The sequence below is a fragment of the Lithobates pipiens genome, unplaced genomic scaffold (genome assembly GCF_037356315.1).
Source record: "Lithobates pipiens isolate NorthernLeopardFrog02 unplaced genomic scaffold, aLitPip1_a1.2 Scaffold_8, whole genome shotgun sequence".
NCBI classification, from domain to species: Eukaryota; Metazoa; Chordata; class Amphibia; order Anura; family Ranidae; genus Lithobates; species Lithobates pipiens.
The window spans coordinates 569,044,555-569,068,677 of record NW_027507903.1 but is presented as its reverse complement, the minus strand read 5'-3'; the positions used below and the strand labels follow the sequence as shown (position 1 = coordinate 569,068,677).

Genomic DNA, 24,123 nt, shown 5'->3' with positions numbered 1-24,123 from the left:
GCTCTTTTGCCTTCCACCATATTCCACCCAGCTAAAATCTTTAGCTCTGCATCCAACAGACCTTGCAAGATACAATGTCTACTCATCCTGGAACAACAGAGGCATTTTCCATCTATGTGACATGCTTCCCTTAGTTTCATCACACAGAAAGAACAAAGCACCGAGGAATTCAAAAGGGCTTTTTCAAAGGTGTGGAAAAAAAAGATGATGTCTCTGTCAGATAATGGTTTGCAGAAGATTGGCACATAGATATTTGCCAATGCAAATGTGCATAAGAGCGAGAACGGCCGAGAAACTTCATGTGCTAGTACGCATGTGCGTACGCCAAAGCGCACACAATGCGTGACAATTTCTGGTGCCCAGTGGCCTATTTAAAGCTAGCAGCATAAGCCATTAGTTGCTGGATGATCTTCAGCTTCCCCTGTGAGTTCCTGTGATCCTGATATTATTCATGTGTGAAAATTCATGTGCCAGTGCGCATATACGTACGCCAAAGCGCGTGCATGAGCCATTAGTTGCTGGATGAACTTCAGCTTGCCCTGTGAAATCCTGTGTTCCTGATAGTATTTCATTTCCTGTCCTGACCCGGCTTGACCTGTCTTGTCTGCATCCCTGGCTTTGACCCTTGGTACTTTGACAACAAGGGAATGATTGGAGGTTACAATGGAAAAACAGCTTTGAGGTTTCAGCACTAGGAGTGTGCGGGTCGTTAAAAGGACTTGCATTTCCCATACCGGGAGTGGAACCCGGGCCGCCTGGGTGAAAACCAGGAATCCTAACCGCTAGACCATATGGGAAAACTAGCTGCCTTGTTTTGAGAAAAATAGAGAAAACCAAAGGGAAAAAAAGATGTGCCACCGCCATCAGCTTCCAAGTATGGTGGCCAGCTATGACACACATATCACTTTCACTAATTGGCCTCGTTAGCGCAGCAGGTAGCGCGTCAGTCTCATAATCTGAAGGTCGTGAGTTCGATCCTCACACGGGGCACTACTCTCTAACCGTTTTGTGAGCCTTGGGGTCCTTAATCTATGAAAAACACTACTCTTCATCCCTTAGGTCTTGTAGGAAACCATATGGATGGAAAATTGACCGGAAAATCAAGCTTTCAGTGCTCTTTTGCCTTCCACCATATTCCACCCAGCTAAAATCTTTAGCTCTGCATCCAACAGACCTTGCAAGATACAATGTCTACTCATCCTGGAACAACAGAGGCATTTTCCATCTATGTGACATGCTTCCCTTAGTTTCATCACACAGAAAGAACAAAGCACCGAGGAATTCAAAAGGGCTTTTTCAAAGGTGTGGAAAAAAAAGATGATGTCTCTGTCAGAGAATGGTTTGCAGAAGATTGGCACATAGATATTTGCCAATGCAAATGTGCAGAAGAGCGAGAACGGCCGAGAAACTTCATGTGCTAGTACGCATGTGCGTACGCCAAAGCGCACACAATGCGTGACAATTTCTGGTGCCCAGTGGCCTATTTAAAGCTAGCAGCATAAGCCATTAGTTGCTGGATGATCTTCAGCTTCCCCTGTGAGTTCCTGTGATCCTGATATTATTCATGTGTGAAAATTCATGTGCCAGTGCGCATATACGTACGCCAAAGCGCGTGCATGAGCCATTAGTTGCTGGATGAACTTCAGCTTGCCCTGTGAGTTCCTCTGTTCCTGATAGTATTTCATTTCCTGTCCTGACCCGGCTTGACCTGTCTTGTCTGCATCCCTGGCTTTGACCCTTGGTACTTTGACAACAAGGGAATGATTGGAGGTTACAATGGAAAAACAGCTTTGAGGTTTCAGCACTAGGAGTGTGCGGGTCGTTAAAAGGACTTGCATTTCCCATACCGGGAGTGGAACCCGGGCCGCCTGGGTGAAACCCAGGAAACCTAACCGCTAGACCATATGGGAAAACTAGATGCCTAGTTTTGAGAAAAATAGAGAAAACCAAAGGGAAAAAAAGATGTGCCACCGCCATCAGCTTCCAAGTATGGTGGCCAGCTATGACACACATATCACTTTCACTAATTGGCATCGTTAGCGCAGCAGGTAGCGTGTCAGTCTCATAATCTGAAGGTCGTGAGTTAGATCCTCACACGGGGCACTACTCTCTAACCATTTTGTGAGCCTTGGGGTCCTTAATCTATGAAAAACACTACTCTTCATCCCTTAGGTCTTGTAGGAAACCATATGGATGGAACATTGACCGGAAGATCAAGCTTTCAGTGCTCTTTTGCCTTCCACCATATTCCACCCAGCTAAAATCTTTAGCTCTGCATCCAACAGACCTTGCAAGATACAATGTCTACTCATCCTGGAACAACAGAGGCATTTTCCATCTATGTGACATGCTTCCCTTAGTTTCATCACACAGAAAGAACAAAGCACCGAGGAATTCAAAAGGGCTTTTTCAAAGGTGTGGAAAAAAAAGATGATGTCTCTGTCAGAGAATGGTTTGCAGAAGATTGGCACATAGATATTTGCCAATGCAAATGTGCATAAGAGCGAGAACGGCCGAGAAACTTCATGTGCTAGTACGCATGTGCGTACGCCAAAGCGCACACAATGCGTGACAATTTCTGGTGCCCAGTGGCCTATTTAAAGCTAGCAGCATAAGCCATTAGTTGCTGGATGATCTTCAGCTTCCCCTGTGAGTTCCTGTGATCCTGATATTATTCATGTGTGAAAATTCATGTGCCAGTGCGCATATACGTACGCCAAAGCGCATGCATGAGCCATTAGTTGCTGGATGAACTTCAGCTTGCCCTGTGAGTTCCTGTGTTCCTGATAGTATTTCATTTCCTGTCCTGACCCGGCTTGACCTGTCTTGTCTGCATCCCTGGCTTTGACCCTTGGTACTTTGACAACAAGGGAATGATTGGAGGTTACAATGGAAAAACAGCTTTGAGGTTTCAACACTAGGAGTGTGCGGGTCGTTAAAAGGACTTGCATTTCCCATACCGGGAGTCGAACCCGGGCCGCCTGGGTGAAAACCAGGAATCCTAACCGCTAGACCATATGGGAAAACTAGCTGCCTTGTTTTGAGAAAAATAGAGAAAACCAAAGGGAAAAAAAGATGTGCCACCGCCATCAGCTTCCAAGTATGGTGGCCAGCTATGACACACATATCACTTTCACTAATTGGCCTCGTTAGCGCAGCAGGTAGCGCGTCAGTCTCATAATCTGAAGGTCGTGAGTTCGATCCTCACACGGGGCACTACTCTCTAACCATTTTGTGAGCCTTGGGGTCCTTAATCTATGAAAAACACTACTCTTCATCCCTTAGGTCTTGTAGGAAACCATATGGATGGAAAATTGACCTGAAGATCAAGCTTTCAGTGCTCTTTTGCCTTCCACCATATTCCACCCAGCTAAAATCTTTAGCTCTGCATCCAACAGACCTTGCAAGATACAATGTCTACTCATCCTGGAACAACAGAGGCATTTTCCATCTATGTGACATGCTTCCCTTAGTTTCATCACACAGAAAGAACAAAGCACCGAGGAATTCAAAAGGGCTTTTTCAAAGGTGTGGAAAAAAAAGATGATGTCTCTGTCAGAGAATGGTTTGCAGAAGATTGGCACATAGATATTTGCCAATGCAAATGTGCAGAAGAGCGAGAACGGCCGAGAAACTTCATGTGCTAGTACGCATGTGCGTACGCCAAAGCGCACACAATGCGTGACAATTTCTGGTGCCCAGTGGCCTATTTAAAGCTAGCAGCATAAGCCATTAGTTGCTGGATGATCTTCAGCTTCCCCTGTGAGTTCCTGTGATCCTGATATTATTCATGTGTGAAAATTCATGTGCCAGTGCGCATATACGTACGCCAAAGCGCGTGCATGAGCCATTAGTTGCTGGATGAACTTCAGCTTGCCCTGTGAGTTCCTGTGTTCCTGATAGTATTTCATTTCCTGTCCTGACCCGGCTTGACCTGTCTTGTCTGCATCCCTGGCTTTGACCCTTGGTACTTTGACAACAAGGGAATGATTGGAGGTTACAATGGAAAAACATTTTTAAGGTTTCAGCACTAGGAGTGTGCGGGTCGTTAAAAGGACTCGCATTTCCCATACCGGGAGTCGAACCCAGGCCGCCTGGGTGAAAACCAGAAATCCTAACCGCTAGACCATATGGGAAAACTAGCTGCCTTGTTTTGAGAAAAATAGAGAAAACCAAAGGGAAAAAAAGATGTGCCACCGCCATCAGCTTCCAAGTATGGTGGCCAGCTATGACACACATATCACTTTCACTAATTGGCCTCGTTAGCGCAGCAGGTAGCGCGTCAGTCTCATAATCTGAAGGTCGTGAGTTCGATCCTCACACGGGGCACTACTCTCTAACCATTTTGTGAGCCTTGGGGTCCTTAATCTATGAAAAACACTACTCTTCATCCCTTAGGTCTTGTAGGAAACCATATGGATGGAACATTGACCGGAAGATCAAGCTTTCAGTGCTCTTTTGCCTTCCACCATATTCCACCCAGCTAAAATCTTTAGCTCTGCATCCAACAGACCTTGCAAGATACAATGTCTACTCATCCTGGAACAACAGAGGCATTTTTCATCTATGTGACATGCTTCCCTTAGTTTCATCACACAGAAAGAACAAAGCACCGAGGAATTCAAAAGGGCTTTTTCAAAGGTGTGGAAAAAAAAGATGATGTCTCTGTCAGAGAATGGTTTTCAGAAGATTGGCACATAGATATTTGCCAATGCAAATGTGCAGAAGAGCGAGAACGGCCGAGAAACTTCATGTGCTAGTACGCATGTGCGTACGCCAAAGCGCACACAATGCGTGACAATTTCTGGTGCCCAGTGGCCTATTTAAAGCTAGCAGCATAAGCCATTAGTTGCTGGATGATCTTCAGCTTCCCCTGTGAGTTCCTGTGATCCTGATATTATTCATGTGTGAAAATTCATGTGCCAGTGCGCATATACGTACGCCAAAGCGCGTGCATGAGCCATTAGTTGCTGGATGAACTTCAGCTTGCCCTGTGAGTTCCTGTGTTCCTGATAGTATTTCATTTCCTGTCCTGACCCGGCTTGACCTGTCTTGTCTGCATCCCTGGCTTTGACCCTTGGTACTTTGACAACAAGGGAATGATTGGAGGTTACAATGGAAAAACAGCTTTGAGGTTTCAGCACTAGGAGTGTGCGGGTCGTTAAAAGGACTTGCGTTTCCCATACCGGGAGTGGAACCCGGGCCGCCTGGGTGAAAACCAGGAATCCTAACCGCTAGACCATATGGGAAAACTAGCTGCCTTGTTTTGAGAAAAATAGAGAAAACCAAAGGGAAAAAAAGATGTGCCACCGCCATCAGCTTCCAAGTATGGTGGCCAGCTATGACACACATATCACTTTCACTAATTGGCCTCGCTAGCGCAGCAGGTAGCGCGTCAGTCTCATAATCTGAAGGTCATGAGTTCGATCCTCACACGGGGCACTACTCTCTAACCATTTTGTGAGCCTTGGGGTCCTTAATCTATGAAAAACACTACTCTTCATCCCTTAGGTCTTGTAGGAAACCATATGGATGGAAAATTGACCGGAAAATCAAGCTTTCAGTGCTCTTTTGCCTTCCACCATATTCCACCCAGCTAAAATCTTTAGCTCTGCATCCAACAGACCTTGCAAGATACAATGTCTACTCATCCTGGAACAACAGAGGCATTTTCCATCTATGTGACATGCTTCCCTTAGTTTCATCACACAGAAAGAACAAAGCACCGAGGAATTCAAAAGGGCTTTTTCAAAGGTGTGGAAAAAAAAGATGATGTCTCTGTCAGAGAATGGTTTGCAGAAGATTGGCACATAGATATTTGCCAATGCAAATGTGCAGAAGAGCGAGAACGGCCGAGAAACTTCATGTGCTAGTACGCATGTGCGTACGCCAAAGCGCACACAATGCGTGACAATTTCTGGTGCCCAGTGGCCTATTTAAAGCTAGCAGCATAAGCCATTAGTTGCTGGATGATCTTCAGCTTCCCCTGTGAGTTCCTGTGATCCTGATATTATTCATGTGTGAAAATTCATGTGCCAGTGCGCATATACGTACGCCAAAGCGCGTGCATGAGCCATTAGTTGCTGGATGAACTTCAGCTTGCCCTGTGAGTTCCTCTGTTCCTGATAGTATTTCATTTCCTGTCCTGACCCGGCTTGACCTGTCTTGTCTGCATCCCTGGCTTTGACCCTTGGTACTTTGACAACAAGGGAATGATTGGAGGTTACAATGGAAAAACAGCTTTGAGGTTTCAGCACTAGGAGTGTGCGGGTCGTTAAAAGGACTTGCATTTCCCATACCGGGAGTGGAACCCGGGCCGCCTGGGTGAAACCCAGGAAACCTAACCGCTAGACCATATGGGAAAACTAGATGCCTTGTTTTGAGAAAAATAGAGAAAACCAAAGGGAAAAAAAGATGTGCCACCGCCATCAGCTTCCAAGTATGGTGGCCAGCTATGACACACATATCACTTTCACTAATTGGCATCGTTAGCGCAGCAGGTAGCGTGTCAGTCTCATAATCTGAAGGTCGTGAGTTAGATCCTCACACGGGGCACTACTCTCTAACCATTTTGTGAGCCTTGGGGTCCTTAATCTATGAAAAACACTACTCTTCATCCCTTAGGTCTTGTAGGAAACCATATGGATGGAAAATTGACCGGAAGATCAAGCTTTCAGTGCTCTTTTGCCTTCCACCATATTCCACCCAGCTAAAATCTTTAGCTCTGCATCCAACAGACCTTGCAAGATACAATGTCTACTCATCCTGGAACAACAGAGGCATTTTCCATCTATGTGACATGCTTCCCTTAGTTTCATCACACAGAAAGAACAAAGCACCGAGGAATTCAAAAGGGCTTTTTCAAAGGTGTGGAAAAAAAAGATGATGTCTCTGTCAGAGAATGGTTTGCAGAAGATTGGCACATAGATATTTGCCAATGCAAATGTGCATAAGAGCGAGAACGGCCGAGAAACTTCATGTGCTAGTACGCATGTGCGTACGCCAAAGCGCACACAATGCGTGACAATTTCTGGTGCCCAGTGGCCTATTTAAAGCTAGCAGCATAAGCCATTAGTTGCTGGATGATCTTCAGCTTCCCCTGTGAGTTCCTGTGATCCTGATATTATTCATGTGTGAAAATTCATGTGCCAGTGCGCATATACGTACGCCAAAGCGCGTGCATGAGCCATTAGTTGCTGGATGAACTTCAGCTTGCCCTGTGAGTTCCTGTGTTCCTGATAGTATTTCATTTCCTGTCCTGACCCGGCTTGACCTGTCTTGTCTGCATCCCTGGCTTTGACCCTTGGTACTTTGACAACAAGGGAATGATTGGAGGTTACAATGGAAAAACAGCTTTGAGGTTTCAGCACTAGGAGTGTGCGGGTCGTTAAAAGGACTTGCATTTCCCATACCGGGAGTCGAACCCGGGCCGCCTGGGTGAAAACCAGGAATCCTAACCGCTAGACCATATGGGAAAACTAGCTGCCTTGTTTTGAGAAAAATAGAGAAAACCAAAGGGAAAAAAAGATGTGCCACCGCCATCAGCTTCCAAGTATGGTGGCCAGCTATGACACACATATCACTTTCACTAATTGACCTCGTTAGCGCAGCAGGTAGCGCGTCAGTCTCATAATCTGAAGGTCGTGAGTTCGATCCTCACACGGGGCACTACTCTCTAACCATTTTGTGAGCCTTGGGGTCCTTAATCTATGAAAAACACTACTCTTCATCCCTTAGGTCTTGTAGGAAACCATATGGATGGAAAATTGACCGGAAGATCAAGCTTTCAGTGCTCTTTTGCCTTCCACCATATTCCACCCAGCTAAAATCTTTAGCTCTGCATCCAACAGACCTTGCAAGATACAATGTCTACTCATCCTGGAACAACAGAGGCATTTTCCATCTATGTGACATGCTTCCCTTAGTTTCATCACACAGAAAGAACAAAGCACCGAGGAATTCAAAAGGGCTTTTTCAAAGGTGTGGAAAAAAAAGATGATGTCTCTGTCAGAGAATGGTTTGCAGAAGATTGGCACATAGATATTTGCCAATGCAAATGTGCATAAGAGCGAGAACGGCCGAGAAACTTCATGTGCTAGTACGCATGTGCGTACGCCAAAGCGCACACAATGCGTGACAATTTCTGGTGCCCAGTGGCCTATTTAAAGCTAGCAGCATAAGCCATTAGTTGCTGGATGATCTTCAGCTTCCCCTGTGAGTTCCTGTGATCCTGATATTATTCATGTGTGAAAATTCATGTGCCAGTGCGCATATACGTACGCCAAAGCGCGTGCATGAGCCATTAGTTGCTGGATGAACTTCAGCTTGCCCTGTGAGTTCCTGTGTTCCTGATAGTATTTCATTTCCTGTCCTGACCCGGCTTGACCTGTCTTGTCTGCATCCCTGGCTTTGACCCTTGGTACTTTGACAACAAGGGAATGATTGGAGGTTACAATGGAAAAACAGCTTTGAGGTTTCAACACTAGGAGTGTGCGGGTCGTTAAAAGGACTTGCATTTCCCATACCGGGAGTCGAACCCGGGCCGCCTGGGTGAAAACCAGGAATCCTAACCGCTAGACCATATGGGAAAACTAGCTGCCTTGTTTTGAGAAAAATAGAGAAAACCAAAGGGAAAAAAAGATGTGCCACCGCCATCAGCTTCCAAGTATGGTGGCCAGCTATGACACACATATCACTTTCACTAATTGGCCTCGTTAGCGCAGCAGGTAGCGCGTCAGTCTCATAATCTGAAGGTCATGAGTTCGATCCTCACACGGGGCACTACTCTCTAACCATTTTGTGAGCCTTGGGGTCCTTAATCCATGAAAAACACTACTCTTCATCCCTTAGGTCTTGTAGGAAACCATATGGATGGAAAATTGACTGGAAGATCAAGCTTTCAGTGCTCTTTTGCCTTCCACCATATTCCACCCAGCTAAAATCTTTAGCTCTGCATCCAACAGACCTTGCAAGATACAATGTCTACTCATCCTGGAACAACAGAGGCATTTTCCATCTATGTGACATGCTTCCCTTAGTTTCATCACACAGAAAGAACAAAGCACCGAGGAATTCAAAAGGGCTTTTTCAAAGGTGTGGAAAAAAAAGATGATGTCTCTGTCAGAGAATGGTTTGCAGAAGATTGGCACATAGATATTTGCCAATGCAAATGTGCAGAAGAGCGAGAACGGCCGAGAAACTTCATGTGCTAGTACGCATGTGCGTACGCCAAAGCGCACACAATGTGTGACAATTTCTGGTGCCCAGTGGCCTATTTAAAGCTAGCAGCATAAGCCATTAGTTGCTGGATGATCTTCAGCTTCCCCTGTGAGTTCCTGTGATCCTGATATTATTCATGTGTGAAAATTCATGTGCCAGTGCGCATATACGTACGCCAAAGCGCGTGCATGAGCCATTAGTTGCTGGATGAACTTCAGCTTGCCCTGTGAGTTCCTGTGTTCCTGATAGTATTTCATTTCCTGTCCTGACCCGGCTTGACCTGTCTTGTCTGCATCCCTGGCTTTGACCCTTGGTACTTTGACAACAAGGGAATGATTGGAGGTTACAATGGAAAAACAGCTTTGAGGTTTCAGCACTAGGAGTGTGCGGGTCGTTAAAAGGACTTGCATTTCCCATACCGGGAGTGGAACCCGGGCCGCCTGGGTGAAAACCAGGAATCCTAACCGCTAGACCATATGGGAAAACTAGCTGCCTTGTTTTGAGAAAAATAGAGAAAACCAAAGGGAAAAAAAGATGTGCCACCGCCATCAGCTTCCAAGTATGGTGGCCAGCTATGACACACATATCACTTTCACTAATTGGCCTCGTTAGCGCAGCAGGTAGCGCGTCAGTCTCATAATCTGAAGGTCGTGAGTTCGATCCTCACACGGGGCACTACTCTCTAACCATTTTGTGAGCCTTGGGGTCCTTAATCTATGAAAAACACTACTCTTCATCCCTTAGGTCTTGTAGGAAACCATATGGATGGAAAATTGACCGGAAAATCAAGCTTTCAGTGCTCTTTTGCCTTCCACCATATTCCACCCAGCTAAAATCTTTAGCTCTGCATCCAACAGACCTTGCAAGATACAATGTCTACTCATCCTGGAACAACAGAGGCATTTTCCATCTATGTGACATGCTTCCCTTAGTTTCATCACACAGAAAGAACAAAGCACCGAGGAATTCAAAAGGGCTTTTTCAAAGGTGTGGAAAAAAAAGATGATGTCTCTGTCAGAGAATGGTTTGCAGAAGATTGGCACATAGATATTTGCCAATGCAAATGTGCAGAAGAGCGAGAACGGCCGAGAAACTTCATGTGCTAGTACGCATGTGCGTACGCCAAAGCGCACACAATGCGTGACAATTTCTGGTGCCCAGTGGCCTATTTAAAGCTAGCAGCATAAGCCATTAGTTGCTGGATGATCTTCAGCTTCCCCTGTGAGTTCCTGTGATCCTGATATTATTCATGTGTGAAAATTCATGTGCCAGTGCGCATATACGTACGCCAAAGCGCGTGCATGAGCCATTAGTTGCTGGATGAACTTCAGCTTGCCCTGTGAGTTCCTCTGTTCCTGATAGTATTTCATTTCCTGTCCTGACCCGGCTTGACCTGTCTTGTCTGCATCCCTGGCTTTGACCCTTGGTACTTTGACAACAAGGGAATGATTGGAGGTTACAATGGAAAAACAGCTTTGAGGTTTCAGCACTAGGAGTGTGCGGGTCGTTAAAAGGACTTGCATTTCCCATACCGGGAGTGGAACCCGGGCCGCCTGGGTGAAACCCAGGAAACCTAACCGCTAGACCATATGGGAAAACTAGATGCCTTGTTTTGAGAAAAATAGAGAAAACCAAAGGGAAAAAAAGATGTGCCACCGCCATCAGCTTCCAAGTATGGTGGCCAGCTATGACACACATATCACTTTCACTAATTGACCTCGTTAGCGCAGCAGGTAGCGCGTCAGTCTCATAATCTGAAGGTCGTGAGTTCGATCCTCACACGGGGCACTACTCTCTAACCATTTTGTGAGCCTTGGGGTCCTTAATCTATGAAAAACACTACTCTTCATCCCTTAGGTCTTGTAGGAAACCATATGGATGGAAAATTGACCGGAAGATCAAGCTTTCAGTGCTCTTTTGCCTTCCACCATATTCCACCCAGCTAAAATCTTTAGCTCTGCATCCAACAGACCTTGCAAGATACAATGTCTACTCATCCTGGAACAACAGAGGCATTTTCCATCTATGTGACATGCTTCCCTTAGTTTCATCACACAGAAAGAACAAAGCACCGAGGAATTCAAAAGGGCTTTTTCAAAGGTGTAGAAAAAAAAGATGATGTCTCTGTCAGAGAATGGTTTGCAGAAGATTGGCACATAGATATTTGCCAATGCAAATGTGCATAAGAGCGAGAACGGCCGAGAAACTTCATGTGCTAGTACGCATGTGCGTACGCCAAAGCGCACACAATGCGTGACAATTTCTGGTGCCCAGTGGCCTATTTAAAGCTAGCAGCATAAGCCATTAGTTGCTGGATGATCTTCAGCTTCCCCTGTGAGTTCCTGTGATCCTGATATTATTCATGTGTGAAAATTCATGTGCCAATGCGCATATACGTACGCCAAAGCGCGTGCATGAGCCATTAGTTGCTGGATGAACTTCAGCTTGCCCTGTGAGTTCCTGTGTTCCTGATAGTATTTCATTTCCTGTCCTGACCCGGCTTGACCTGTCTTGTCTGCATCCCTGGCTTTGACCCTTGGTACTTTGACAACAAGGGAATGATTGGAGGTTACAATGGAAAAACAGCTTTGAGGTTTCAACACTAGGAGTGTGCGGGTCGTTAAAAGGACTTGCATTTCCCATACCGGGAGTCGAACCCGGGCCGCCTGGGTGAAAACCAGGAATCCTAACCGCTAGACCATATGGGAAAACTAGCTGCCTTGTTTTGAGAAAAATAGAGAAAACCAAAGGGAAAAAAAGATGTGCCACCGCCATCAGCTTCCAAGTATGGTGGCCAGCTATGACACACATATCATTTTCACTAATTGGCCTCGTTAGCGCAGCAGGTAGCGCGTCAGACTCATAATCTGAAGGTCGTGAGTTCGATCCTCACACGGGGCACTACTCTCTAACTGTTTTGTGAGCCTTGGGGTCCTTAATCTATGAAAAACACTACTCTTCATCCCTTAGGTCTTGTAGGAAACCATATGGATGGAAAATTGACCGGAAGATCAAGCTTTCAGTGCTCTTTTGCCTTCCACCATATTCCACCCAGCTAAAATCTTTAGCTCTGCATCCAACAGACCTTGCAAGATACAATGTCTACTCATCCTGGAACAACAGAGGCATTTTCCATCTATGTGACATGCTTCCCTTAGTTTCATCACACAGAAAGAACAAAGCACCGAGGAATTCAAAAGGGCTTTTTCAAAGGTGTGGAAAAAAAAGATGATGTCTCTGTCAGAGAATGGTTTGCAGAAGATTGGCACATAGATATTTGCCAATGCAAATGTGCAGAAGAGCGAGAACGGCCGAGAAACTTCATGTGCTAGTACGCATGTGCGTACGCCAAAGCGCACACAATGCGTGACAATTTCTGGTGCCCAGTGGCCTATTTAAAGCTAGCAGCATAAGCCATTAGTTGCTGGATGATCTTCAGCTTCCCCTGTGAGTTCCTGTGATCCTGATATTATTCATGTGTGAAAATTCATGTGCCAATGCGCATATACGTACGCCAAAGCGCGTGCATGAGCCATTAGTTGCTGGATGAACTTCAGCTTGCCCTGTGAGTTCCTGTGTTCCTGATAGTATTTCATTTCCTGTCCTGACCCGGCTTGACCTGTCTTGTCTGCATCCCTGGCTTTGACCCTTGGTACTTTGACAACAAGGGAATGATTGGAGGTTACAATGGAAAAACAGCTTTGAGGTTTCAACACTAGGAGTGTGCGGGTCGTTAAAAGGACTTGCATTTCCCATACCGGGAGTCGAACCCGGGCCGCCTGGGTGAAAACCAGGAATCCTAACCGCTAGACCATATGGGAAAACTAGCTGCCTTGTTTTGAGAAAAATAGAGAAAACCAAAGGGAAAAAAAGATGTGCCACCGCCATCAGCTTCCAAGTATGGTGGCCAGCTATGACACACATATCATTTTCACTAATTGGCCTCGTTAGCGCAGCAGGTAGCGCGTCAGACTCATAATCTGAAGGTCGTGAGTTCGATCCTCACACGGGGCACTACTCTCTAACCATTTTGTGAGCCTTGGGGTCCTTAATCTATGAAAAACACTACTCTTCATCCCTTAGGTCTTGTAGGAAACCATATGGATGGAAAATTGACCGGAAGATCAAGCTTTCAGTGCTCTTTTGCCTTCCACCATATTCCACCCAGCTAAAATCTTTAGCTCTGCATCCAACAGACCTTGCAAGATACAATGTCTACTCATCCTGGAACAACAGAGGCATTTTCCATCTATGTGACATGCTTCCCTTAGTTTCATCACACAGAAAGAACAAAGCACCGAGGAATTCAAAAGGGCTTTTTCAAAGGTGTGGAAAAAAAAGATGATGTCTCTGTCAGAGAATGGTTTGCAGAAGATTGGCACATAGATATTTGCCAATGCAAATGTGCAGAAGAGCGAGAACGGCCGAGAAACTTCATGTGCTAGTACGCATGTGCGTACGCCAAAGCGCACACAATGTGTGACAATTTCTGGTGCCCAGTGGCCTATTTAAAGCTAGCAGCATAAGCCATTAGTTGCTGGATGATCTTCAGCTTCCCCTGTGAGTTCCTGTGATCCTGATATTATTCATGTGTGAAAATTCATGTGCCAGTGCGCATATACGTACGCCAAAGCGCGTGCATGAGCCATTAGTTGCTGGATGAACTTCAGCTTGCCCTGTGAGTTCCTGTGTTCCTAATAGTATTTCATTTCCTGTCCTGACCCGGCTTGACCTGTCTTGTCTGCATCCCTGGCTTTGACCCTTGGTACTTTGACAACAAGGGAATGATTGGAGGTTACAATGGAAAAACAGCTTTGAGGTTTCAGCACTAGGAGTGTGCGGGTCGTTAAAAGGACTTGCATTTCCCATACCGGGAGTGGAACCCGGGCCGCCTGGGTGAAAACCAGGAATCCTAACCGCTAGACCATATGGGAAAACTAGCTGCCTTGTTTTGAGAAAAATAGAGAAAACCAAAGGGAAAAAAAGATGTGCCACCGCCATCAGCTTCCAAGTATGGTGGCCAGCTATGACACACATATCACTTTCACTAATTGGCCTCGTTAGCGCAGCAGGTAGCGCGTCAGTCTCATAATCTGAAGGACGTGAGTTCGATCCTCACACGGGGCACTACTCTCTAACCATTTTGTGAGCCTTGGGGTCCTTAATCTATGAAAAACACTACTCTTCATCCCTTAGGTCTTGTAGGAAACCATATGGATGGAAAATTGACCGGAAAATCAAGCTTTCAGTGCTCTTTTGCCTTCCACCATATTCCACCCAGCTAAAATCTTTAGCTCTGCATCCAACAGACCTTGCAAGATACAATGTCTACTCATCCTGGAACAACAGAGGCATTTTCCATCTATGTGACATGCTTCCCTTAGTTTCATCACACAGAAAGAACAAAGCACCGAGGAATTCAAAAGGGCTTTTTCAAAGGTGTGGAAAAAAAAGATGATGTCTCTGTCAGAGAATGGTTTGCAGAAGATTGGCACATAGATATTTGCCAATGCAAATGTGCAGAAGAGCGAGAACGGCCGAGAAACTTCATGTGCTAGTACGCATGTGCGTACGCCAAAGCGCACACAATGCGTGACAATTTCTGGTGCCCAGTGGCCTATTTAAAGCTAGCAGCATAAGCCATTAGTTGCTGGATGATCTTCAGCTTCCCCTGTGAGTTCCTGTGATCCTGATATTATTCATGTGTGAAAATTCATGTGCCAGTGCGCATATACGTACGCCAAAGCGCGTGCATGAGCCATTAGTTGCTGGATGAACTTCAGCTTGCCCTGTGAGTTCCTCTGTTCCTGATAGTATTTCATTTCCTGTCCTGACCCGGCTTGACCTGTCTTGTCTGCATCCCTGGCTTTGACCCTTGGTACTTTGACAACAAGGGAATGATTGGAGGTTACAATGGAAAAACAGCTTTGAGGTTTCAGCACTAGGAGTGTGCGGGTCGTTAAAAGGACTTGCATTTCCCATACCGGGAGTGGAACCCGGGCCGCCTGGGTGAAACCCAGGAAACCTAACCGCTAGACCATATGGAAAAACTAGATGCCTTGTTTTGAGAAAAATAGAGAAAACCAAAGGGAAAAAAAGATGTGCCACCGCCATCAGCTTCCAAGTATGGTGGCCAGCTATGACACACATATCACTTTCACTAATTGACCTCGTTAGCGCAGCAGGTAGCGCGTCAGTCTCATAATCTGAAGGTCGTGAGTTCGATCCTCACACGGGGCACTACTCTCTAACCATTTTGTGAGCCTTGGGGTCCTTAATCTATGAAAAACACTACTCTTCATCCCTTAGGTCTTGTAGGAAACCATATGGATGGAAAATTGACCGGAAGATCAAGCTTTCAGTGCTCTTTTGCCTTCCACCATATTCCACCCAGCTAAAATCTTTAGCTCTGCATCCAACAGACCTTGCAAGATACAATGTCTACTCATCCTGGAACAACAGAGGCATTTTCCATCTATGTGACATGCTTCCCTTAGTTTCATCACACAGAAAGAACAAAGCACCGAGGAATTCAAAAGGGCTTTTTCAAAGGTGTGGAAAAAAAAGATGATGTCTCTGTCAGAGAATGGTTTGCAGAAGATTGGCACATAGATATTTGCCAATGCAAATGTGCATAAGAGCGAGAACGGCCGAGAAACTTCATGTGCTAGTACGCATGTGCGTACGCCAAAGCGCACACAATGCGTGACAATTTCTGGTGCCCAGTGGCCTATTTAAAGCTAGCAGCATAAGCCATTAGTTGCTGGATGATCTTCAGCTTCCCCTGTGAGTTCCTGTGATCCTGATATTATTCATGTGTGAAAATTCATGTGCCAGTGCGCATATACGTACGCCAAAGCGCGTGCATGAGCCATTAGTTGCTGGATGAACTTCAGCTTGCCCTGTGAGTTCCTGTGTTCCTGATAGTATTTCATTTCCTGTCCTGACCCGGCTTGACCTGTCTTGTCTGCATCCCTGGCTTTGACCCTTGGTACTTTGACAACAAGGGAATGATTGGAGGTTACAATGGAAAAACAGCTTTGAGGTTTCAGCACTAGGAGTGTGCGGGTCGTTAAAAGGACTTGCATTTCCCATACCGGGAGTGGAACCCGGGCCGCCTGGGTGAAAACCAGGAATCCTAACCGCTAGACCATATGGGAAAACTAGCTGCCTTGTTTTGAGAAAAATAGAGAAAACCAAAGGGAAAAAAAGATGTGCCACCGCCATCAGCTTCCAAGTATGGTGGCCAGCTATGACACACATATCACTTTCACTAATTGGCCTCGTTAGCGCAGCAGGTAGCGCGTCAGTCTCATAATCTGAAGGTCGTGAGTTCGATCCTCACACGGGGCACTACTCTCTAACCATTTTGTGGGCCTTGGGGTCCTTAATCTATGAAAAACACTACTCTTCATCCCTTAGGTCTTGTAGGAAACCATATGGATGGAAAATTGACCGGAAGATCAAGCTTTCAGTGCTCTTTTGCCTTCCACCATATTCCACCCAGCTAAAATCTTTAGCTCTGCATCCAACAGACCTTGCAAGATACAATGTCTACTCATCCTGGAACAACAGAGGCATTTTCCATCTATGTGACATGCTTCCCTTAGTTTCATCACACAGAAAGAACAAAGCACCGAGGAATTCAAAAGGGCTTTTTCAAAGGTGTGGAAAAAAAAGATGATGTCTCTGTCAGAGAATGGTTTGCAGAAGATTGGCACATAGATATTTGCCAATGCAAATGTGCAGAAGAGCGAGAACGGCCGAGAAACTTCATGTGCTAGTACGCATGTGCGTACGCCAAAGCGCACACAATGCGTGACAATTTCTGGTGCCCAGTGGCCTATTTAAAGCTAGCAGCATAAGCCATTAGTTGCTGGATGATCTTCAGCTTCCCCTGTGAGTTCCTGTGATCCTGATATTATTCATGTGTGAAAATTCATGTGCCAGTGCGCATATACGTACGCCAAAGCGCGTGCATGAGCCATTAGTTGCTGGATGAACTTCAGCTTGCCCTGTGAGTTCCTGTGTTCCTGATAGTATTTCATTTCCTGTCCTGACCCGGCTTGACCTGTCTTGTCTGCATCCCTGGCTTTGACCCTTGGTACTTTGACAACAAGGGAATGATTGGAGGTTACAATGGAAAAACAGCTTTGAGGTTTCAACACTAGGAGTGTGCGGGTCGTTAAAAGGACTTGCATTTCCCATACCGGGAGTCGAACCCGGGCCGCCTGGGTGAAAACCAGGAATCCTAACCGCTAGACCATATGGGAAAACTAGCTGCCTTGTTTTGAGAAAAATAGAGAAAACCAAAGGGAAAAAAAGATGTGCCACCGCCATCAGCTTCCAAGTATGGTGGCCAGCTATGACACACATATCACTTTCACTAATTGGCCTCGTTAGCGCAGCAGGTAGCGCGTCAGACTCATAATCTGAAGGTCGTGAGTTCGATCCTCACACGGGGCACTACTCTCTAACCATTTTGTGAGCCTTGGGGTCCTTAATCTATGAAAAACACTACTCTTCATCCCTTAGGTCTTGTAGGAAACCATATGGATGGAAAATTGACCGGAAGATCAAGCTTTCAGTGCTCTTTTGCCTTCCACCATATTCCACCCAGCTAAAATCTTTAGCTCTGCATCCAACAGACCTTGCAAGATACAATGTCTACTCATCCTGGAACAACAGAGGCATTTTCCATCTATGTGACATGCTTCCCTTAGTTTCATCACACAGAAAGAACAAAGCACCGAGGAATTCAAAAGGGCTTTTTCAAAGGTGTGGAAAAAAAAGATGATGTCTCTGTCAGAGAATGGTTTGCAGAAGATTGGCACATAGATATTTGCCAATGCAAATGTGCAGAAGAGCGAGAACGGCCGAGAAACTTCATATGCTAGTACGCATGTGCGTACGCCAAAGCGCACACAATGTGTGACAATTTCTGGTGCCCAGTGGCCTATTTAAAGCTAGCAGCATAAGCCATTAGTTGCTGGATGATCTTCAGCTTCCCCTGTGAGTTCCTGTGATCCTGATATTATTCATGTGTGAAAATTCATGTGCCAGTGCGCATATACGTACGCCAAAGCGCGTGCATGAGCCATTAGTTGCTGGATGAACTTCAGCTTGCCCTGTGAGTTCCTGTGTTCCTAATAGTATTTCATTTCCTGTCCTGACCCGGCTTGACCTGTCTTGTCTGCATCCCTGGCTTTGACCCTTGGTACTTTGACAACAAGGGAATGATTGGAGGTTACAATGGAAAAACAGCTTTGAGGTTTCAGCACTAGGAGTGTGCGGGTCGTTAAAAGGACTTGCATTTCCCATACCGGGAGTGGAACCCGGGCCGCCTGGGTGAAAACCAGGAATCCTAACCGCTAGACCATATGGGAAAACTAGCTGCCTTGTTTTGAGAAAAATAGAGAAAACCAAAGGGAAAAAAAGATGTGCCACCGCCATCAGCTTCCAAGTATGGTGGCCAGCTATGACACACATATCACTTTCACTAATTGGCCTCGTTAGCGCAGCAGGTAGCGCGTCAGTCTCATAATCTGAAGGTCGTGAGTTCGATCCTCACACGGGGCACTACTCTCTAACCATTTTGTGAGCCTTGGGGTCCTTAATCTATGAAAATCACTACTCTTCATCCCTTAGGTCTTGTAGGAAACCATATGGATGGAAAATTGACCGGAAAATCAAGCTTTCAGTGCTCTTTTGCCTTCCACCATATTCCACCCAGCTAAAATCTTTAGCTCTGCATCCAACAGACCTTGCAAGATACAATGTCTACTCATCCTGGAACAACAGAGGCATTTTCCATCTATGTGACATGCTTCCCTTAGTTTCATCACACAGAAAGAACAAAGCACCGAGGAATTCAAAAGGGCTTTTTCAAAGGTGTGGAAAAAAAAGATGATGTCTCTGTCAGAGAATGGTTTGCAGAAGATTGGCACATAGATATTTGCCAATGCAAATGTGCAGAAGAGCGAGAACGGCCGAGAAACTTCATGTGCTAGTACGCATGTGCGTACGCCAAAGCGCACACAATGCGTGACAATTTCTGGTGCCCAGTGGCCTATTTAAAGCTAGCAGCATAAGCCATTAGTTGCTGGATGATCTTCAGCTTCCCCTGTGAGTTCCTGTGATCCTGATATTATTCATGTGTGAAAATTCATGTGCCAGTGCGCATATACGTACGCCAAAGCGCGTGCATGAGCCATTAGTTGCTGGATGAACTTCAGCTTGCCCTGTGAGTTCCTCTGTTCCTGATAGTATTTCATTTCCTGTCCTGACCCGGCTTGACCTGTCTTGTCTGCATCCCTGGCTTTGACCCTTGGTACTTTGACAACAAGGGAATGATTGGAGGTTACAATGGAAAAACAGCTTTGAGGTTTCAGCACTAGGAGTGTGCGGGTCGTTAAAAGGACTTGCATTTCCCATACCGGGAGTGGAACCCGGGCCGCCTGGGTGAAACCCAGGAAACCTAACCGCTAGACCATATGGGAAAACTCGATGCCTTGTTTTGAGAAAAATAGAGAAAACCAAAGGGAAAAAAAGATGTGCCACCGCCATCAGCTTCCAAGTATGGTGGCCAGCTATGACACACATATCACTTTCACTAATTGGCATCGTTAGCGCAGCAGGTAGCGTGTCAGTCTCATAATCTGAAGGTCGTGAGTTAGATCCTCACACGGGGCACTACTCTCTAACCATTTTGTGAGCCTTGGGGTCCTTAATCTATGAAAAACACTACTCTTCATCCCTTAGGTCTTGTAGGAAACCATATGGATGGAACATTGACCGGAAGATCAAGCTTTCAGTGCTCTTTTGCCTTCCACCATATTCCACCCAGCTAAAATCTTTAGCTCTGCATCCAACAGACCTTGCAAGATACAATGTCTACTCATCCTGGAACAACAGAGGCATTTTCCATCTATGTGACATGCTTCCCTTAGTTTCATCACACAGAAAGAACAAAGCACCGAGGAATTCAAAAGGGCTTTTTCAAAGGTGTGGAAAAAAAAGATGATGTCTCTGTCAGAGAATGGTTTGCAGAAGATTGGCACATAGATATTTGCCAATGCAAATGTGCATAAGAGCGAGAACGGCCGAGAAACTTCATGTGCTAGTACGCATGTGCGTACGCCAAAGCGCACACAATGCGTGACAATTTCTGGTGCCCAGTGGCCTATTTAAAGCTAGCAGCATAAGCCATTAGTTGCTGGATGATCTTCAGCTTCCCCTGTGAGTTCCTGTGATCCTGATATTATTCATGTGTGAAAATTCATGTGCCAGTGCGCATATACGTACGCCAAAGCGCGTGCATGAGCCATTAGTTGCTGGATGAACTTCAGCTTGCCCTGTGAGTTCCTGTGTTCCTGATAGTATTTCATTTCCTGTCCTGACCCGGCTTGACCTGTCTTGTCTGCATCCCTGGCTTTGACCCTTGGTACTTTGACAACAAGGGAATGATTGGAGGTTACAATGGAAAAACAGCTTTGAGGTTTCAGCACTAGGAGTGTGCGGGTCGTTAAAAGGACTTGCATTTCCCATACCGGGAGTCGAACCCGGGCCGCCTGGGTGAAAACCAGGAATCCTAACCGCTAGACCATATGGGAAAACTAGCTGCCTTGTTTTGAGAAAAATAGAGAAAACCAAAGGGAAAAAAAGATGTGCCACCGCCATCAGCTTCCAAGTATGGTGGCCAGCTATGACACACATATCACTTTCACTAATTGACCTCGTTAGCGCAGCAGGTAGCGCGTCAGTCTCATAATCTGAAGGTCGTGAGTTCGATCCTCACACGGGGCACTACTCTCTAACCGTTTTGTGAGCCTTGGGGTCCTTAATCTATGAAAAACACTACTCTTCATCCCTTAGGTCTTGTAGGAAACCATATGGATGGAAAATTGACCGGAAGATCAAGCTTTCAGTGCTCTTTTGCCTTCCACCATATTCCACCCAGCTAAAATCTTTAGCTCTGCATCCAACAGACCTTGCAAGATACAATGTCTACTCATCCTGGAACAACAGAGGCATTTTCCATCTATGTGACATGCTTCCCTTAGTTTCATCACACAGAAAGAACAAAGCACCGAGGAATTCAAAAGGGCTTTTTCAAAGGTGTGGAAAAAAAAGATGATGTCTCTGTCAGAGAATGGTTTGCAGAAGATTGGCACATAGATATTTGCCAATGCAAATGTGCATAAGAGCGAGAACGGCCGAGAAACTTCATGTGCTAGTACGCATGTGCGTACGCCAAAGCGCACACAATGCGTGACAATTTCTGGTGCCCAGTGGCCTATTTAAAGCTAGCAGCATAAGCCATTAGTTGCTGGATGATCTTCAGCTTCCCCTGTGAGTTCCTGTGATCCTGATATTATTCATGTGTGAAAATTCATGTGCCAGTGCGCATATACGTACGCCAAAGCGCGTGCATGAGCCATTAGTTGCTGGATGAACTTCAGCTTGCCCTGTGAGTTCCTGTGTTCCTGATAGTATTTCATTTCCTGTCCTGACCCGGCTTGACCTGTCTTGTCTGCATCCCTGGCTTTGACCCTTGGTACTTTGACAACAAGGGAATGATTGGAGGTTACAATGGAAAAACAGCTTTGAGGTTTCAGCACTAGGAGTGTGCGGGTCGTTAAAAGGACTTGCATTTCCCATACCGGGAGTCGAACCCGGGCCGCCTGGGTGAAAACCAGGAATCCTAACCGCTAGACCATATGGGAAAACTAGCTGCCTTGTTTTGAGAAAAATAGAGAAAACCAAAGGGAAAAAAAGATGTGCCACCGCCATCAGCTTCCAAGTATGGTGGCCAGCTATGACACACATATCACTTTCACTAATTGACCTCGTTAGCGCAGCAGGTAGCGCGTCAGTCTCATAATCTGAAGGTCGTGAGTTCGATCCTCACACGGGGCACTACTCTCTAACCATTTTGTGAGCCTTGGGGTCCTTAATCTATGAAAAACACTACTCTTCATCCCTTAGGTCTTGTAGGAAACCATATGGATGGAAAATTGACCGGAAGATCAAGCTTTCAGTGCTCTTTTGCCTTCCACCATATTCCACCCAGCTAAAATCTTTAGCTCTGCATCCAACAGACCTTGCAAGATACAATGTCTACTCATCCTGGAACAACAGAGGCATTTTCCATCTATGTGACATGCTTCCCTTAGTTTCATCACACAGAAAGAACAAAGCACCGAGGAATTCAAAAGGGCTTTTTCAAAGGTGTGGAAAAAAAAGATGATGTCTCTGTCAGAGAATGGTTTGCAGAAGATTGGCACATAGATATTTGCCAATGCAAATGTGCATAAGAGCGAGAACGGCCGAGAAACTTCATGTGCTAGTACGCATGTGCGTACGCCAAAGCGCACACAATGCGTGACAATTTCTGGTGCCCAGTGGCCTATTTAAAGCTAGCAGCATAAGCCATTAGTTGCTGGATGATCTTCAGCTTCCCCTGTGAGTTCCTGTGATCCTGATATTATTCATGTGTGAAAATTCATGTGCCAGTGCGCATATACGTACGCCAAAGCGCGTGCATGAGCCATTAGTTGCTGGATGAACTTCAGCTTGCCCTGTGAGTTCCTGTGTTCCTGATAGTATTTCATTTCCTGTCCTGACCCGGCTTGACCTGTCTTGTCTGCATCCCTGGCTTTGACCCTTGGTACTTTGACAACAAGGGAATGATTGGAGGTTACAATGGAAAAACAGCTTTGAGGTTTCAGCACTAGGAGTGTGCGGGTCGTTAAAAGGACTTGCATTTCCCATACCGGGAGTGGAACCCGGGCCGCCTGGGTGAAAACCAGGAATCCTAACTGCTAGACCATATGGGAAAACTAGCTGCCTTGTTTTGAGAAAAATAGAGAAAACCAAAGGAAAAAAAGATGTGCCACCGCCATCAGCTTCCAAGTATGGTGGCCAGCTATGACACACATATCACTTTCACTAATTGGCCTCGTTAGCGCAGCAGGTAGCGCGTCAGTCTCATAATCTGAAGGTCGTGAGTTCGATCCTCACACGGGGCACTACTCTCTAACTGTTTTGTGAGCCTTGGGGTCCTTAATCTATGAAAAACACTACTCTTCATCCCTTAGGTCTTGTAGGAAACCATATGGATGGAAAATTGACCGGAAGATCAAGCTTTCAGTGCTCTTTTGCCTTCCACCATATTCCACCCAGCTAAAATCTTTAGCTCTGCATCCAACAGACCTTGCAAGATACAATGTCTACTCATCCTGGAACAACAGAGGCATTTTCCATCTATGTGACATGCTTCCCTTAGTTTCATCACACAGAAAGAACAAAGCACCGAGGAATTCAAAAGGGCTTTTTCAAAGGTGTGGAAAAAAAAGATGATGTCTCTGTCAGAGAATGGTTTGCAGAAGATTGGCACATAGATATTTGCCAATGCAAATGTGCAGAAGAGCGAGAACGGCCGAGAAACTTCATGTGCTAGTACGCATGTGCGTACGCCAAAGCGCACACAATGCGTGACAATTTCTGGTGCCCAGTGGCCTATTTAAAGCTAGCAGCATTAGCCATTAGTTGCTGGATGATCTTCAGCTTCCCCTGTGAGTTCCTGTGATCCTGATATTATTCATGTGTGAAAATTCATGTGCCAGTGCGCATATACGTACGCCAAAGCGCGTGCATGAGCCATTAGTTGCTGGATGAACTTCAGCTTGCCCTGTGAGTTCCTGTGTTCCTGATAGTATTTCATTTCCTGTCCTGACCCGGCTTGACCTGTCTTGTCTGCATCCCTGGCTTTGACCCTTGGTACTTTGACAACAAGGGAATGATTGGAGGTTACAATGGAAAAACAGCTTTGAGGTTTCAGCACTAGGAGTGTGCGGGTCGTTAAAAGGACTTGCATTTCCCATACCGGGAGTGGAACCCGCG

The 24,123-nt window shown here is 45.8% G+C and overlaps 19 non-coding genes across 19 annotated transcripts; 11 read left to right on the top strand and 8 right to left on the bottom strand.

Annotated features, from left to right (window-relative positions):
* The first annotated feature begins 917 nt into the window (after window positions 1–917).
* On the top strand, window positions 918–990 carry TRNAM-CAU (transfer RNA methionine (anticodon CAU)). The gene has a single exon. It is a non-coding gene; the product is annotated as a tRNA-Met (tRNA).
* A 1,961-nt stretch (window positions 991–2,951) lies between these two features.
* On the bottom strand, window positions 2,952–3,023 carry TRNAE-UUC (transfer RNA glutamic acid (anticodon UUC)). Its single transcript has one exon. It is a non-coding gene; the product is annotated as a tRNA-Glu (tRNA).
* Window positions 3,024–3,143: 120 nt separating this feature from the next.
* Window positions 3,144–3,216, top strand: TRNAM-CAU (transfer RNA methionine (anticodon CAU)). Its single transcript has one exon. It is a non-coding gene; the product is annotated as a tRNA-Met (tRNA).
* Window positions 3,217–4,256: 1,040 nt separating this feature from the next.
* On the top strand, window positions 4,257–4,329 carry TRNAM-CAU (transfer RNA methionine (anticodon CAU)). The gene has a single exon. It is a non-coding gene; the product is annotated as a tRNA-Met (tRNA).
* Window positions 4,330–7,403: 3,074 nt separating this feature from the next.
* TRNAE-UUC (transfer RNA glutamic acid (anticodon UUC)) lies at window positions 7,404–7,475 on the bottom strand. The gene has a single exon. It is a non-coding gene; the product is annotated as a tRNA-Glu (tRNA).
* Window positions 7,476–8,516: 1,041 nt separating this feature from the next.
* On the bottom strand, window positions 8,517–8,588 carry TRNAE-UUC (transfer RNA glutamic acid (anticodon UUC)). The gene has a single exon. It is a non-coding gene; the product is annotated as a tRNA-Glu (tRNA).
* Window positions 8,589–9,821: 1,233 nt separating this feature from the next.
* TRNAM-CAU (transfer RNA methionine (anticodon CAU)) lies at window positions 9,822–9,894 on the top strand. Its single transcript has one exon. It is a non-coding gene; the product is annotated as a tRNA-Met (tRNA).
* Window positions 9,895–11,855: 1,961 nt separating this feature from the next.
* On the bottom strand, window positions 11,856–11,927 carry TRNAE-UUC (transfer RNA glutamic acid (anticodon UUC)). Its single transcript has one exon. It is a non-coding gene; the product is annotated as a tRNA-Glu (tRNA).
* Window positions 11,928–12,047: 120 nt separating this feature from the next.
* Window positions 12,048–12,120, top strand: TRNAM-CAU (transfer RNA methionine (anticodon CAU)). The gene has a single exon. It is a non-coding gene; the product is annotated as a tRNA-Met (tRNA).
* Window positions 12,121–12,968: 848 nt separating this feature from the next.
* Window positions 12,969–13,040, bottom strand: TRNAE-UUC (transfer RNA glutamic acid (anticodon UUC)). Its single transcript has one exon. It is a non-coding gene; the product is annotated as a tRNA-Glu (tRNA).
* A 120-nt stretch (window positions 13,041–13,160) lies between these two features.
* Window positions 13,161–13,233, top strand: TRNAM-CAU (transfer RNA methionine (anticodon CAU)). Its single transcript has one exon. It is a non-coding gene; the product is annotated as a tRNA-Met (tRNA).
* A 1,040-nt stretch (window positions 13,234–14,273) lies between these two features.
* TRNAM-CAU (transfer RNA methionine (anticodon CAU)) lies at window positions 14,274–14,346 on the top strand. The gene has a single exon. It is a non-coding gene; the product is annotated as a tRNA-Met (tRNA).
* Window positions 14,347–16,499: 2,153 nt separating this feature from the next.
* TRNAM-CAU (transfer RNA methionine (anticodon CAU)) lies at window positions 16,500–16,572 on the top strand. The gene has a single exon. It is a non-coding gene; the product is annotated as a tRNA-Met (tRNA).
* An 848-nt stretch (window positions 16,573–17,420) lies between these two features.
* TRNAE-UUC (transfer RNA glutamic acid (anticodon UUC)) lies at window positions 17,421–17,492 on the bottom strand. The gene has a single exon. It is a non-coding gene; the product is annotated as a tRNA-Glu (tRNA).
* Window positions 17,493–17,612: 120 nt separating this feature from the next.
* Window positions 17,613–17,685, top strand: TRNAM-CAU (transfer RNA methionine (anticodon CAU)). Its single transcript has one exon. It is a non-coding gene; the product is annotated as a tRNA-Met (tRNA).
* Window positions 17,686–18,725: 1,040 nt separating this feature from the next.
* Window positions 18,726–18,798, top strand: TRNAM-CAU (transfer RNA methionine (anticodon CAU)). Its single transcript has one exon. It is a non-coding gene; the product is annotated as a tRNA-Met (tRNA).
* Window positions 18,799–20,759: 1,961 nt separating this feature from the next.
* TRNAE-UUC (transfer RNA glutamic acid (anticodon UUC)) lies at window positions 20,760–20,831 on the bottom strand. The gene has a single exon. It is a non-coding gene; the product is annotated as a tRNA-Glu (tRNA).
* A 1,041-nt stretch (window positions 20,832–21,872) lies between these two features.
* TRNAE-UUC (transfer RNA glutamic acid (anticodon UUC)) lies at window positions 21,873–21,944 on the bottom strand. Its single transcript has one exon. It is a non-coding gene; the product is annotated as a tRNA-Glu (tRNA).
* Window positions 21,945–23,176: 1,232 nt separating this feature from the next.
* Window positions 23,177–23,249, top strand: TRNAM-CAU (transfer RNA methionine (anticodon CAU)). The gene has a single exon. It is a non-coding gene; the product is annotated as a tRNA-Met (tRNA).
* The last annotated feature ends 874 nt before the right edge of the window (window positions 23,250–24,123 follow it).